The sequence below is a fragment of the Euprymna scolopes genome, chromosome 33 (genome assembly GCF_053919585.1).
Source record: "Euprymna scolopes isolate OS-2025 chromosome 33, ASM5391958v1, whole genome shotgun sequence".
In the NCBI taxonomy this organism is placed as follows: Eukaryota; Metazoa; Mollusca; class Cephalopoda; order Sepiida; family Sepiolidae; genus Euprymna; species Euprymna scolopes.
In genome coordinates, this window is record NC_136514.1 from 28,134,115 (window position 1) to 28,151,446 (window position 17,332).

General features: G+C 33.5%; 1 protein-coding gene across 1 annotated transcript in view; it reads right to left on the reverse strand.

The window, feature by feature from the left end:
- Nucleotides 1-9,948, reverse strand: part of LOC145258005 (uncharacterized) — a 26,006-nt gene extending 16,058 nt beyond the window's left edge. The window contains exon 1 of the mRNA XM_080115732.1: nt 9,628-9,948. The gene's annotated coding sequence lies outside the window, so the exon portion shown is untranslated. The remainder of the gene's footprint in view (nt 1-9,627) is intronic.
- Between the last annotated feature and the right edge of the window lie 7,384 nt (nt 9,949-17,332).

A 17,332-nucleotide genomic window follows, 5' to 3' on the forward strand; every position in this document is an offset into this window, starting at 1 on the left:
TTCCACCTGTTTCAGTGTGTCACGTCATTCTTTGTTGTAACTATGTGTAATACTGCACGTTTAGTTGGGTACATAATTGCAATGCATGCAGACGATGGGTCAACAATGAAAGAAATATTTTGTTAAAGAAAGAGAGACTATTCAAGAAATTGCTGACGTCTTTAAAATAGTAATGTTATTATTATGAGCCACATAAAATTTTCCAAAAGCAATATTCATACCTGATATCAGGACTTATAGTCAGTCAGTTTTTTATGTCCATGGATTAACAGTTGATATCCTTGAGTTGTCTTGCAGTCTTGTTCAAGTGATATTTGTATACATATTCCAGTAGAGGGGATCAATCAGTACAGTTTTTGTGGTTCTCAGAAACGAATAGTCCTTTGGATCCCGTTGTGGGGGAACCACCCTCCAAATTGACTAATCCATCGTCCATATAAACTATAATTCATGATGATCCCGGGTGGTAATTTAATTCCAGAGCGACTCTCGCATGTTCGGTGAATTACCAACACTTTCCGTTTGTAGCCTTTCTGTTGTTTCCATGTAATACATGTTTTAAACTGTTATCTGTTCTACTTGTGGCTATTCGCGAGCCATAACAGATCCTAAGCTGATGGACTTTGTGTTTTTTTTTCAGTTCTGATTGGAAGTTTGTCAAAAAAAAAGCAACAAAAAAACAAAACACAACGACAAAAAAAAAAACAACAAAAAAACATTAAAATATGAATATGTCTAATGCCAATGATAAATTTAAAAAAATTTCTCTTTTAAAAAAAAATCATGTTTTGCATAACATTTTCAAGAAAATTTTTTTCTTTTTAAATAGCAACTCTCAGATTTAGAATAATTGGTACTTGTCCAGAATCCCACCCCCTATATTGAAACAAAAACAAAGAAAAATCTGTACAATGTATGTAACTGACAAAACTAAAATATCATTCTAAAATTCATGTAAATTGATGAAGTAGTTTTATTTTTATAAAGAAAATAATTTTTTATGTGCAGATGTTTTATAAAACAATCTAAAAAAAAAAACCCCAAAACATAGGGAGATAACTCTATAATTCAAACTTGTGAGATTTTTGTTGTAATACCTATGATTTCAATCGCTTAAAAATGAATTTATAAAAATAAAACTACTTGCTCGATTTACATAATTTGTAAAACGTAAAACTTTGTTTTAAACTGAAGTTGTGGCTTTGTTTGGAGAGATAATATTTTTGCTACTGCGATCAGTGTCGGAATTGAGCACCAATTTCAAATAATTTTGTATGGATATTTGTTATGATAAGGTGCAGTGAACTAAGGATTATGGTATGCATTCGATTCACAGTTAGGGATTAATAGGGATTAGTATTTCATGCAAAAATGAGTACAAATTTAATCATATTCGACCATCAATTTGGCATAAAGCACTCATTCTAATCAACGGGTTACACCAAAAAAAAGAATGATGCCAAATAGCTGAGAATGGTCAAGGAGGATGGAAAGACCAAGGAGAGAGCACTGACCAAACCTCCGCAGCAAAGAGAACTGGAACCTTGGGGAGGCTTATTGCCCCTTAAATTCCAGTGGAGACCAATGGCTGCTGCTAGCGAGAAATCCATGGTAAGCGACTGTTGCGATAACACAAATTCATTTGCAAATGTTATGAAATTATCATTTGCAAATGTTATCAAAAGAAGTGGAAAGCACTGGAAAACTGTGGAGACTTGTTGTCACTCAGCTTCCAGGGAACACCATCGATTGTTCCCAAGGAGAGATCCTTTATGACCTGTGTGAAAGCTCCTTGTGAGCCAATAATAATAATACTAATAATATAAATGATAATAATAATGATGAACTAAAGCTGAACTTTTGTTGTCTTTATTTTTTTGCTTCTTTTGTGTGTGTCATCATAAATTGGCACCGCACCAAATAAATGAGGAGAGTCAAGGAGGATGGAAAGACTAAGGAGAGAAAGCATTAACCAGAGCTCCATCGGATGAATGCAAAGAGGACTGGGACCTTGGGGAGGCTTATTACCACCTTAATTCTAGTGAATACCAATGGTCGCTGCCAACAAGAAATCAATGGTATGCGGCTGTTGTAATAAGGCAAATTCTTTTGCAAAGTATTGAAAGAGGTGGAGAATACTGGAAATCTGGAGAGACTTGTTGTCACTCAGACTTCAGAGAACACCATAAATTGTTCTCAAAGAGAAAGCTTTGATGATGGCCTGTGTGTCTATCTACTCCTAGTGAGTAAATAATAATTAGGAAAAAATTACAGCAATATCAATAATTGTAGAAACACTTGGAACAATCCCAATAAGGATTATTAAGCGAAATGCTATTACTGTTCATGTTGTTAGTGTTGTTACCTGGTGGAATAGTTGGTGCAATCAAAGAGGCTGGGTCGATGGTAGTTGATTGGCAGAAGTATTGGAGGTTATGAATGATTTGCAATACTTATTTAGAGGGCTTTAGTAGGTATCTCAATTACGGTGCAAGTATAAACATTTTTATGGATGCAGTTGTTACCGAGAGGGCAATCATGCTTTTTTGAGGCCATTACTATTATTTTTAGGGGCCACGAGGAAAAGAATTGCCTGGGCGGCTTTAAATTTCTTATTTGATGAGATTATTGTCTGAGCTATGTTGGGTATTATTGAGTAAGAAATCTTAATGGAATTTTTATTAAGTATAGTTCTGTATCTACGTGGGTACTTAAATGATTTTTCTACAATTTTGAAAAATTCTTTAGAGATATTTGTTTTGACATTAGAACTGAACAAGAGGTTGTGGGTTAAACCAGATATTCTTTCTCCTCAATCTTTTTCATGGGCTAGAGCTATTATGGCTAGAGTGATGTTTAATGTTATTAAGGGTGTAGAAAGTTGCAATTATTATTGTAATTAAATTTAATATGATGGTTTCTTTTAGTGATAGACATATTATGTGTAAATATTGAAGGTAAACGACGGGTCATGGGGGTTATTATGGTTATACTTAATCATCTCAATATATCTTGAGTTATTGAAGAAAGTGGAATTTTGTTCAATCTTTTTTTATCAGCAGAGAGCCTAGAAATTCTAGTAAAGATAGACGGTATTGTAGATCTAATGATTAAATGAGGGTGATTAGAGAACTTATGAACGTATAAAAGTGTGAAATTCGACTTATTGTATGGCCTATACAATTCGGAGTTAATATATATATATATATATATATATATATATATATATATATATATATATATATATATTAGTGTTGGGGTGATTAATCGGAATCGCTATTGGAAAAATTTGTGGCCATTTTCCAATGTTATTTGACTTCGTTTTTTAAAAATATCTTCCACTGCTGGTAGTAATAATAAAATAATAAATATTTATTGATTTAAACTCCCAGTAAAACAAAATTTATAGATCACCCCGTCACAAGTGTGTTTTTACGTTTGAGAAAATATATCTGCATTTAAGCTGTGTTTTTATCGCAATCGGAGAAAAATAATCATTTTATAGTAAATTATTTAGAGACTTATAAAGAATCGGAATTAGAATCAGTAATTGTATTGGAATTGGGAATTTAGTGTGGAATCGGTAACTGTATCAGAATCAGGAAAATATGCAGAATAGTCCCATTACTAACACATATATATATATAAACACACTTATGACGGGGTGATCTATAAATTTTTGTTTTACTGGGTCTCTCTGCTAGTGTATATCTATATATCTATAAAAGTGAAAGTGTCTGTCTGTCTGTGTGTGTATCTGTGTGTCTGTGTATGTACATTTCCATATGCAATAACTCTGTCAATTTTAAGTCTACAGACTCGAAATTTGATGTACAGAGTACTGAGATTTGGGAAAATCGACGTGATCGGTTTTCAGCCAGAAACTTGGCGATTAAAGGGTCAAAGTTCAATGATTTGACCTTTGAGAACTCTACCAAACTCCTCCAACAATTTCGGGTCTAGACACTTGACATTTTAGATATAGATTCCTTGGACATGAATCTAACTTAATAACTTGATTTGAGGCCAAAACAATAAATGTTAAGGGGTCATAATAGGGGTCAAATTTTTTAAAAATCTGTCAATATATATTTTTAAAAAATTTGACCACTTTTTTTTTTTGCTCAACATACATCTCCAAATACCCAGGCAACGCCAGGCATCCATGCTAGTATATATATATATATATATATATATATATATATATATATATAAAGATTTTATTACTGTAGCCCTACTCTCTTTGTTCCTTTATATGTTCAGCTTTGTAAAAAAATACTTTATGATAAACACATTAAATAATAATATTATATGTACATTAAAAAAACAAACACAGTATTCTTTCTTTTTTTTTCCCCCCATTGTTTTTCCTTTTTCTTTCAGAAATAACACATGTGTATGACACGTCATGCATAAGCATCTTAAGATCCAAAGTCTTTGGACAAACGTACGGAGAGACAAATGAACTACTAAATATAGCAACAGCATATATACACACTCATCATCATCATCATCATCATCATCGTATGAATCTAAAGATTCTATTGTTAGCATTGGCTACCCTAGTATTTTTATAGTCATAATTCTTTCTAGAATGATATTGGGTACTTACAGGAGGGACCACAGAACGGTTACCAACATCCTAAGTGAAAGTGATTATTTTGGAACGAACTGGATTCGAACTTGAAACATCCAGGCCGTCAATCTGTGTCGTTAAGCACTAGACAACCATCACCTCCCATGTACACATTGCTAAACAAACTCACATACATACATAAATACACTCTCTCATCGGAAAAACAGACATGCTAATACCCCCCCCTCCCACAATGCTTATCTCATTCCCACATATGCAAACTAATGCAACGCCAGCTAACACAAACATGGTTACTCAATTTCTTCCTAAAGACAAATACATTTCTTCACCTGGTAAAATGGTTGGATCATTCCCTCGTTCCAACACTCTCACTCCTAACGCAATCTTCTATCTGTATAAAAGCGGTACTCTTCCATAATTTGACCCGAATTCTTGTGAATTCCCGTCAAGCATGAATCGAGTGAGACCGGCAATCATCGGTGTCAGCCGAGCTTTGTTCAAATGTTGAAACGCTAACTCGACTTTTTATTTTATTTATTTAATTATTTTCTGTTATGTTTTTAGTAATTTTTAAGGTGATATTAAGGGGGTGGGGGTGACTTTTTATTTTCTGATTAGTTACTTATTTATTATTTATTTATTATTTTTTTTTTAATTGAATTTTTGGGAGTTTAATTAGCCCAATGAAAAAGCGCTATCTAAATGGAAGCAGACGACATTCGAATTGGAAGAAAGCGACTAAACCAACAACAACAAAAAAAAAGTAAGAAAAGAAAAGCTGACAAACAAATATATTTTCAAACTCGCCAAACAGAAAAATGACAGGCAATAAAATAAATCTATACATGTTAGAAAAATAAATGAAAACATCGATGCAGACACTCATATTGTCAGAAGAAATTGCTATTCCAAAAAATGAGATGCAATAATTGCAATCATAAATGTTTACTTAAAAAACGATCATGCGTAAAGGATGGTTTCTCCTGGAGATGTACAAATGGACAGTGCCACAAAAAGAACTTGACTGAACAACAAGTCTTGAAAATACAAGTCATAATCGGGCCTTGAAGTGGTACCTTTTCCCTTAAAAAAAAAATTCATTGCCAACATTTTATTTTGCACTGTCGTAACATGTTGCCAATAATTATTTTTCCGGTATGGATAAATTTTTCCTTACATTTGATAATATCTCAACTTCATCCTATTAAAATAAACATTTTTTTTTTATACTGGTACAGATTGTGAATCAGACATTTCATCCGGCTTTTTCCAACTGTTTATGTAATTAGTCTAAAGATGCCGAAGTGCTTATTCAATCAGAAAGCAAGTAAAACAGACAAGTTAAATTATAAATTGATTAAATTGTACATCAACGAATTTCCAACAGAGAGAGAGAGAGAGAGAGAGAGAGAGAGAGAGAGAGAGAGAGAGAGAGAGAGAGAGAGAAAATGGTTTCAATTGTCAATAAATAACTGTTACTATAGGCAATAAATGTTGATCAGAATTAGTTTAGGCCGAGGATAAAAATAAAAAAAAATCGTCTCAGTTTTTGTGGTTTAAAAGCTGGACCAGTACCAAAGTAAATATTTTTTTTTTAAATAAAAATAAGTATACGGTGAATGTTTTTCTTGCTTTGAATTTTGTTTCATTATTTTATTTATTTATTTATTTATTTATTTTCTGGAATTTTGCCTCATTTTTATTTTGACCCCGATTCATTTTTATTTGCTTTTCTTGGCTGTTTACATAATCATACTTCAGCAGAAGTTGGTTTCGTCTGATGTAAAATGATGTAGAAATAATCTATACTGAATGTTACCAATGCCTCTGTCTGTCTGAATCTGTCAATCTTCAAGTTAGAAAACTAAATTTAGATAGACTAAGTTAAGTAAGTTGGTTTTCTACCTGGATGCAAGCAGTGTTAAATATTTGAGACTTTTGAGTTGTAAGTCACTTTAGTTTTTTTTAATTGTAAAATCTTGCAGACGAAAATGAAGAATAGAGTTTCCTGTAAGCAGTCAATCCGAAGTAATCCTCATACGAAGAGCAGAGTTCCATGCCAGGTTGTTATGTGCAGGAATTCCCAAAGTTTCACTATATTTTACTTCCAATTTTTTGTAACTATACTCTTGTATAAAGAATATTGTAACAAGGACCCTATGCCAGTAAGTTACAATTAACTTAGCTAGTGTGAATTTTGATGAGTCATCCTTATTGCATGTCAAAATAACTTAGCTGCAAAACAGAACTGTACTCAGAGACGGGTGACATGAGGAAGCAGAGTGCAACAGGTCAAACTTCGTAGACAAAACATAGTCTGGCGATATGAGAATATGATGACATCATGTTTTTGAATGAGAGAAACAAAAGATTTTGAAATCAGTCTCTCCATTGAAAGTCAAGTGAACGGACATGCCAATGATGTAGAAATAATTTAAGCTGAATATTACTGATACCTCTGTTCGTCTGCATCTCTCAATCCTCAAGTTAGTCTATCTAAATTTAGTTTTCTAAGTAAATAATTAATTAGTTATATACTTTCTCTCTCTCTCTTTCTCTCTTTCTTGATTCAATCCAATAAAATCCTGAAAATACTCAGTGAATGTCTTCCATGTGTCTTTCCTGTATGAGACATTTATTTGTCTAGTTTAACAGACAAGACGATTAAAAACCACTAGACCAGTGTTTCTCAAATTTTGATGATCCGTGGCCCTCCCTTACTGAGTATTTCAATGATCATGGTCTCCTGTACTTCCATAAAAAACATGAGATTTTATTGTATGTTGTGTATTTAATTACTCTAAAATTATAAATCAAAGAAAAAAATTTTGCTGAGAATTATACGCTTGCTATTGAGCTCGCGTAACGAGACCTCTTATGTCTGGTTCCCTTTTGGAACAAATTAGGCGATCTACATGTAAAACGCCTTTCCTGTTGTTTAAAGGGCAAGGTTGGACGAAAGAGAGAGAGAAATCAAGATGCCACTCATAGTTTAAAAAGGTGTGCTCTGGTGGAAGTCACGGGAAATCATGCGGGAGACATGTATAAAAGGAGTTGACAGGTTAGGTCGGAGAGAGGCAGACAGACGAAGGTTGGTGTCAGTGGTGATCTCAACCCCCGGCGGTTGTTGGCTTGCAAAGACGAATTCTTTTTTTTTTTTTAATTTCTTTAATTTTGTTTTCCTAAACCAGGAACACTTCATTTCCGCATACAAAAATTTTAGTATACAAAGCCAAGCCAGAACCAATTAATTTTGAATTTAGATTTTCCACTGTATACAAAAATAAATGTATTTTTTTAATGGCTATCACCTTATTTATGCATTGCAAGTTTTTGCATTTTGAATTACATTTTTTTGGTATTCTCCTATGGTTCTCCGGTTGAAGGCCCATAGACTTCTTAGGGACCATGGGTTGAGAAACACTGACCTAGACTGTTAACTTTAGTGCTGAGGGAACCGCCCCCCCCCAGGCTCTATATTAAGCATAGAAAGAGTACATTAGACTGAAATAGTATAGTAAACTGAAAAAATATAAAATAATAATAATAGTACAACAGCACAGTTCAGTTTCAGACAGACAGATACCAAATCGCCATTAGTAATATTATATCTCAAAAAACGCTGTTTAGTAAAAAATAAAAAAAAAAGAAGACATTATCCATTCTTAAAAGTCATTTCTTTTATTTGTATGTATAAAACTCTCCTCAAATACGTTGCGCACATTTTTAATTATATTTTCCCAATGTCCTTTTATCGCACCCCCATCTAAGGCCTGTGGCCCCCTTATGGGGGGGGGGATGAATACACTTGGTTGCTGCATGTATAACACAAGGTCAAGAACGCAACACCAAATATCCCAGGGTTTGATAAAAAAAGAAAAAAATTAAGGACATTAATCTGATTAGATTAATGCACATTCAAATAGAATTATGCTAATCCTTTTATGTTGCAATTATTACTTTTATTGTGTTTATCATTAAGTTTTAATTACAAGCAGATTATTGCTTTAATCCATCACTTAGAGCAGAGGTCCCCAATCTGGGGTGCTCGCACTCCCTGCAGATGCAAAACAATATTCCAATGGGTATAAGAAAAGTTTAGATAAAAAAAAAAAAAAGGTTATTGGATATATGTTACTCTTTTGTGTGTTTTTTTAATTTTCTTTTGCAATGTACGAATTTCTTACTTTTGTTTTAGGGTTAAGTATTGTTATTAAGTAGCCATTAAATACATGACTGAATAGATTTAATCCAATCATGTATTTAACCCATAGTTCAGAATGTCTTATAGTTTAGGACAATATTTTTTTTGAGGCTCATTCCAATAAAATCTTGGGGCGAACTGACCGGTTTCGAACTTTTGACATTGAGCCGTTGCTTTGTTGTCTGCTCCATATGTTTAATGTTTGTATTTAGAGAAAGGTAAACTTTCTAACGATTTGAAATCTAATCTGTGTACTATACTGACCTATCTATTCCTATTATTATTTCAAGAAAGACATGCTTTATGGTTCATTCCAATATTAATTTATGATCTGTTTCTTACCTACATATGTAATTTTCTTTGTAAATTGTATCAAAAAATAAAGTTACGATTTTATTTTGATAAAATATCAGTCGAAATTTATCAAACTTATCCTTGAATACAATATAAGTTTTAGGGTGTGTGAGATTTGAGAGAAATTTTTTCAATGAATGCGGACCAGGAAAAAAAAACGGTTGAGAACCACTGCTCTACAGCAAAATATATGAATATAAGACTTTATAGTTAAAAATAATCTAAATTGCCTATAATTATTTTTCAGCATATCTGAATAGATTTAATCTAACCATGTACTTATATTCAGAATGTCCTCAAGTTTGGTACTTAAACTAAACATGTTACTACATTATTTTTTAAAGGTTCATTCCAATATTAATTTATGATTTGTTTCTTGCCTACATATGTAATTTTCTTTTGTAAATTATATTTAAGAATAAAATTACGATTTTCTTCTGATAAAATATTAGTCAAAATGTGCAAAACTTACCCTTGAACACAATATACATTTTAGGAGAGCGGGGAGGTTTGAGGGAAATTTCTTGACTGGTACGGACCAAAGAAAACAAACAAACAAAAAAGAAAAAAAAAAAAACAGGGTTGAGAACCATTGACCTAGAGTATTGATAATCTAGTTGAATGGTTTCATAAAAAATCCCTTTTTTTTACAAACGTTTTGGAAGTCCCTATCCCATCTTTGTTAATTTTTCTTTCTTTATCAACCACTCTTTCATTTAGTAAATCCAGTTAGTTGGTATATCGGAGTGTTTCATTTCCAAAGGAATAATAAATGATGTAATGAATACGAATACATCCGGGTCTTTCCTCAAAAGAATATGATTGGCTGGTTAAGCTATAAATATCAACTTGTAGAGCAGCTTAGGCAAGAATTTTTTTTTTAAATTCAATTTATAACATTATATAATCAATTCTTAATGCTGCAATATTTTAAGTTATAAATTTATTATATTTTTTACTAGAATATCTTGTCCTTTTCTTTTCCAGTTTTAACAACAAGTCCTTTACTTTTCCCTATTTAAGCTTAACCATATTATTTTTCATGTTCGCATTTTTCTATTGTAATTTAATGTTTTTGATAGTCAAACTTATGATTATAGAAAAATACCTTGAAAGACCGAATATATATATATATATATATATATATATATATATATATATATATATATATTGAGCTCGGTAAAGGTAAGGAGTACTGCATCTGTTCAATACTTGAACGGCTACCTTGGAATATCGAAATGAATCTCTCTCTCTCTCTCTCTCTCTCTCTCTCTCTCTCTCTCTCTCTCCTTGAAGAAACGGTACTTGTTTAGTTTAATCAAGACATGAAAAAAATGAAAATATTGAAAAAAAAAAATTATATTGTATATAGTTGTTATGGAATAAAGTTTACATACAAAAACGTCACTTCATTTGATCAAGTAGTTTTTCTTTTTACAGAGGAAAATCAAATGATAATGAGATCGATTGTGTCGCGTTCATCTTGCGTATTTCGCGGAAGTGGAGGGGGAAGGGAGATAACTCCAATCACCGCTTAAAGTTTCTCAAAATTTGACAAGATTATTTTGAAACGCGGCCAGAAAAAATACCTACATAAATATTTTAGGTTTTTTTTTTTCACTTATTTTACAGAGTTTCTATGTCTTTTTTTAAAATTTGTTTTTCATTTTGTCCTTTGTTAATCACTTTTTCGTTTAAAGACACTGCCTCATCGCCTGCAAAACAGGCAAAATGGACGCGATACGATTGATCTCATTATAATTGGATTTTCCTCTGTTAAAATAAAACAACAACAGAAAAAAACTACTTTATCAAATTAAGTGATTTTTTTTTAGTATGAAAACTTTATTCCATAACAAGTATGTACAATATAATTTTTTTTTCCAATATTTTCATTTTTTTCTTGGGATTGACGTTCAATTCCAGATCTAAAATGAAAAAACATATTTAGTTCATTGCTGAGGTCACTAAAAAAATGGTTGTATCATTCTACAACTCCAATTAGTATATGACTTCTGATCTAATCCTCTACCTGCACTGTGGTAACTCTGAAGCAGTCACAAATAATGACTTACTTTCTCTCATGGACAAATGTCTCTACGAAACGATTTGGCCACACACTGACCAATGCAGAACTTCAGACCCTTTGGGAATTACAACCAGCAAAGAGAATCCTGGAAGTAACCAGAAAAGATGCCTCTCTTCTCTCCTGTTCACTCGAGGCTCAAGCATTGACTATTTTCACAACGTTTTGGTCGATGTAATCTTTGACCTTCAGATGTATCTTGTGGAACTTGAGAATGTTTCTGCCTTAACCCAGGAATATATTTCAAATAGAACCCTTTATTTACTTCACGGGGGTAGCATGCTCTTGTTCCGTCAGCCATTACTGGATAGAGGTCCTAAGTTGACAAGAAGGTTCTTGCAAAATTTTTCATTTTGATTTCAAATGATGTATTTTCAAATAAGTTTTCGTTATAATACCTTTACTTTATATCATTTTAAAGAGTTTTTTTTTTCGGTCTATCTAACCGCTTAAATATCAATAGTTTTAAAACAATTGGCTTCTTTTCAGAATGTGTAATACAAGATGGAAAAAAAGCAGATTTGCACAAGTTTCTTATTTCAATTCAAACTAGACTGAAATGTTGCCGAAACAGATCGTGATATAAACGAAGCGTTTGGCCTAGGAACCACTACTGAACACATAGCACAAGGGTGGTTTAAGAAATTTCATGGCGGCGATGAAAGTCGTGAAGATGATGAGCATAGTGATCAGTCATTGGATGTTAATAACGATTAGTTAAGAGCCTTAGTCAAAACCAATCCATGCACAACTGTTTGAGAACTTGCTTCTGAATTAGATTAACGTATACGGTGATTTTCAACCACTTGAGAGAGATTAGAAAGACAAAAAACTTGTTAAATGGGTTCCTCATGAATTGAACAACAATCAAAGGAAACGCCGTTATGAAGTGTCATCTTCCCTTCTTTTACACAACAAGAATGATCTGTTTCTTGACTGGGTTGTGACTTGCAATGCAAAGTGAGTTCTTTATGACAACCAGCGATGCTCAGCTCAGTGGTTAGATGCCGACGAAACTTCACAATACTTACCGAAGCCAGAGTTGCACCAAAAGAAGGTCATGCTGACTGTTTGGTGGTCTGCGACCGGTCTCATCCATTAGAATGCAGAGAGTTGCAACCTTGATTGAAGTGAGTGCTCCTAATAATGGCGGTCTGAACAGAGCTGAAAGAGAGAAACAGACCAAATACCAAGGTCTCATGTACGATATGAAAAGAAACTGGAATCTTAGGGAGATATCAATCATGCCAGTTATCATAGGTGCTACAGGACTTATGAAGAAGAACCTGAAGTCCTACATTACTAATATTCCTGGTGAACCAAGTGCAAAAGAGATCCAGACAATTGCATTTAAGGGAACAGCGAGGATACTAAAAAGAGTTCTCGGTTGGTTTCTGATATAATGGACTGATCCAACACCCCTCAAATGAATGGACTGTTACGTCTATAAAAAGACAAGCAAACTCTCCTCACGTGGGAGACAGAATTTAGTACTAAGCTGTCAATGAACGCTTAGAAATGTGTGTACTTTTTTACCTAAATAAACCCTTTCTGTACAACCCCAGTAATGACTTGTTATTCATATAATCTACGATATAACAACTGGCGACGAAGAATTCGAACGAAACTCACTAAAAAACAAAGCGAAGGAATAAGCACACAAGAAGATTAACGAGCAGAAAACAAAAGAAATCCAAAGAAAGAAAAAAAAAAAACTTCGACAGAGCCAACATTTAAAAAGTAAGTGTTTCAGTCGGTTACGGTCATAAAAAAAAAAAGAAATTGACATTTTGAAGCGAACATTTTTTTGAAAAGAATATTTAAAAAAAAAAGTGTCCATTTCAAGTTTTATTCGGCTGGAAGTGTTTTTTTTTTCTTCTCTTCGGAAGGACATTGTGCTTTTAATTCATTGAATTTATAGGACATATGAGTTAATCTTTTGTTTAATTGTGTGGTTTTGTAAAAAAAAAAAAAATTTTTTTTTTTAACATGGAGCAATTAGCGGAATTCACTAGAACTATGCAATCGGCATTGTTTGCACAACAAAAACAAATGGAATTACTTCAGCAACATCAATTGAAGCAAAGCGAAATACTACAGAGTATTTTAACGCAGCAGAAAGACTGTCGTTTCACTCCTGAAGGAATAGCAAATTCTTTATCAGAATTTGTATACGAGCCAACAAATGGGTTAACTTTTCCGGCATATTTTCGGAGATACGAAAATATTTTTGCTAAGAGATGTCAGTCTTGGACAGACGAAGAGAAGATTATCCTTCTTCTTCAAAAACTTGGATCTCAGGAAAATACAAAGTATACGAATTTTATCCTGCCAAAGAAACCTGAAGAGATTTCTTTTAGTGAAACAATAAAAATATTGTCAAACATTTTCAGTGAACGAGATAGTCTATTCTATACACGTTATAAATGTTTAAATATCACGAAGCAGGAGGACGAAGATTTTATTACTTATGCAGGGAAAGTGAATGCTCATTGTGAATCCTTTAAATTAAAAGACCTCACAGAGGATATGTTTAAAAGTCTAATCTTTGTGCAAGGTTTAACAGCCTCTAAAGATAAGGATATTCGTTCAAGGATATTATCCATTATGAACCAAGACACAGAAATAACGTTACAAAAAGTTACGGAAGAGTGTCAGAAACTGTTAAATTTAAAGCAGGACAATACAAGCATCGAAGGAAAAAATTTTGAAGAAAAAAATATGGAAAAAAAAAATGGAAAGGGTGATGAAATGTGCACACGAAAAATCCTGTAAGACATGTGGGGGAAAAAACCACTTCACTAAAGATTTTTACTTTAAATACAAAATATGTAACAAATGTAATAAAAAAGGCCATAAATCAACGGTATGCAGGAAAGGAAAATACCGAAAAGCAGAAATAAAGACCATTGGTTCTAAAAATGAGTCTAGGTGTGATAAAAGAAAATATATTAAAATTAAAATTAATGGCTGTAATGTGAACTGTCTTCTAGATACGGGAAGCGACATAAGTATAATTGACGAAGTAACTTGGAAGAAAATTGGGTTTCCAAAGTTACAAAATACAAAAAAAATTGCCAGAAGTGTGTCTGGAAATAAACTAAAATTTAAGGGTGAATTTTTTACCAATGTGTCTCTAAAGGAGAATGCTGTGAAAACCAAGTTATATGTCGTACCGGGGAAAAATTCTAATTTGTTCGGTATAGACTTAATGATTCTTTTTAATTTATGGGGAAAACCCATAAGCTCATTTTGCAATAAAGTAAGTCTGGCGGGTTTAGAAAAGTCTAAACTACCAGGAAAGTTTATTGACGAATTAAAAAAGATTTTAAAGAGGTATTCTCTGAAGGTTTGGGTTGCTGCACGAAAACGGAGGTGAAATTTGAACTAAAGGACGAAGCTAAACCAGTTTTCAAACCCAAAAGAAAGGTTCCATATTCAGCATTAAAAACTATAGAGAAAGAATTAAAGAGACTTCAAGATATTGGAGTAATAGAAAAAGTGGACTACTCTGAATGGGCTTCACCCACGGTTTACGTTAAGAAGAAAAATAATAAAATCAGGGTATGCGCAGACTTTTCGACAGGTCTAAATGATTGTCTCAAGGAGCATAACTACCCGCTTCCTAACCCAGAGGAAATTTTTTCGAAGTTAAGCGGAGGAAAAATTTTTACAAAAATTGATTTGTCTGAAGCGTATTGGCAAGTAAAAGTCCAGGAAGATTGTGCTAAGTACCTGACATTAAATACCCATAAAGGACTATTTTCACTAAAACGTTTGCCTTTTGGTTTAAAAGTAGCCCCAAATTTGTTCCAGCAAATTATGGATACAATGCTAGCAGGTTTGGATTTTGCTATGGCTTATCTAGATGACATCCTTATAAGAAGTAAAAATGTGGAAGAGCATAAAATCCACATTGGCAAAGTATTCGAGAGAATATCAAACTATGGATTGAAAGTGGCTCTCGAAAAATGTAATTTTGGGATGGACAAAATTGAATATTTGGGACAAGTGATTGATCGAAATGGTAGAAAACCTAATCCTAATAGGACTGAAGCAATCAAAAACATGCCTAGACCAGAAAATATAGTGCAGCTACAGTCATTTTTGGGACTAGCAAATTATTATAATTCTTATATCCCAAATATGCATGAACTAAGAGCACCTTTAAACGAATTATTGAAAAAGAATAAAAAATGGCTCTGGACAAAAGAATGTGATGAAGCATTCCTAAAGATTAAAAAATGTCTGCTATCGGATTTAGCACTAGCTCACTACGATCCGAAAAAAGAATTAATTGTAGCAGCAGATGCGAGCGAATACGGTTTAGGTGCTGTGCTACTACACAGACTCAAAGATGGATCGACTAAACCAATTATTCATGCCTCAAGGGTTTTGCTACCCGCAGAAAAAATTATAGTTAGATAGAAAAAGAAGGTCTGGCAATTGTATACGCCATGAGGAAATTTCATAGGTTCATCCATGGAAGATTTTTTATCTTGGAAACGGACCACAAACCTTTGTTATCGATTTTTGGTTCCAAAAAAGGAGTTCCTACTCATACGGCTAATAGGTTACAAAGATGGAGCATGATTCTGTTAAACTACAATTTTAAAATGAAGCACCTAGCATCCAGCAAAATTGCACACGCAGATGGGTTGTCCAGGTTGATCCCAAATAAAACTGAATTACTTGAAGAAACTGTTATAGCTGCACTAAAAGAAGAAAATGAACTAACAGATATATTAATAAATACTGTTAGGGAACTTCCGGTAACACTTGAGGAAATAAAGAAAGCAGCAAGAACAGATGAATACATTAACAAGATAAAAAAACAAGTGGGACAAAAAGAAAAGAAGAGGAAAGGATTAACAGTTTTTCCATTTTCAAAGTGCGATGAAACTCTAATGTACGCAGATAGAGTGGTAATACCTCAAGTATTACAGAAGAGAATTTTAAAAGAATTCCACATGGGACATCCTGGAATCTCCAGAATGAAAGCACTAATGAGAGCATATACGTACTGGCCTGGAATGGATCAGGACATAGAAAAAATGATAAAATTATGTAAGGGTTGCCAACTAGCAGCAAAAGCGCCGCCCACTAAGACGCAACCTTGGCCTAAAACAGATATACCATGAACGCGGATCAATATAGATTACGCAGGACCTCTAAAAGGATATTATTACCTGGTAATAGTAGATAGCATGTCTAAATGGCCAGAAATTTTTAAATTCAAACATCCTACAGCGGCAAACACAATAAAGGCGTTGGACGAGGTATTTGGGCGTTTTGGCGTACCAAAAACAATTGTTAGTGATAATGGCACCATATATATATATTATTCCTTAATTGGAATTTTTTATTTTGAGATGAGCATTTTTATGTTAATTTTTTATTTTTATTTCGGACTATTAGTCTCATCTTTATTAGTTGTTGTTTGTTTGTTTTTATTGGTTCACAACGTTTCGGCCAACTTCCTCTGGCCTTCGTCAGGTGGTAACCGCGACGGATAGGAACTTCGAATCTCCTAACTGCATTCTCAGCCATCACTGTCATCCGTAGTTGTCGTCGTCTCACCACATTTTTGACCAATTACCTCTGGCACGCTTTGGGTGGGATTGAAACCGCTATCTTCAGACAATGTTCATCTGGAACCGTAGAGATTCAATCTCTACGGTTCCAGATTCGTAGAGATTGAATCTCTACGGTTCCAGATGAACATTGTCTGAAGATAGCGGTTTCAATCCCACCCAAAGCGTGCCAGAGGTAATTGGTCAAAAATGTGGTGAGACGACGACAACTACGGATGACAGTGATGGCTGAGAATGCAGTTAGGAGATTCGAAGTTCCTATCCGTCGCGGTTACCACCTGACGAAGGCCAGAGGAAGTTGGCCGAAACGTTGTGAACCAATAAAAACAAACAAACAACAACTAATAAAGATGAGACTAATAGTCCGAAATAAAAATAAAAAATTAACATAATGGCACCATGTTCAAATGTCAAGAATTTAAGATCTACTGTGAGTCACTGGCCATAGAGCATGTCACAACACCAACTTATAGCCCTCGATCTAACGGACAAGCTGA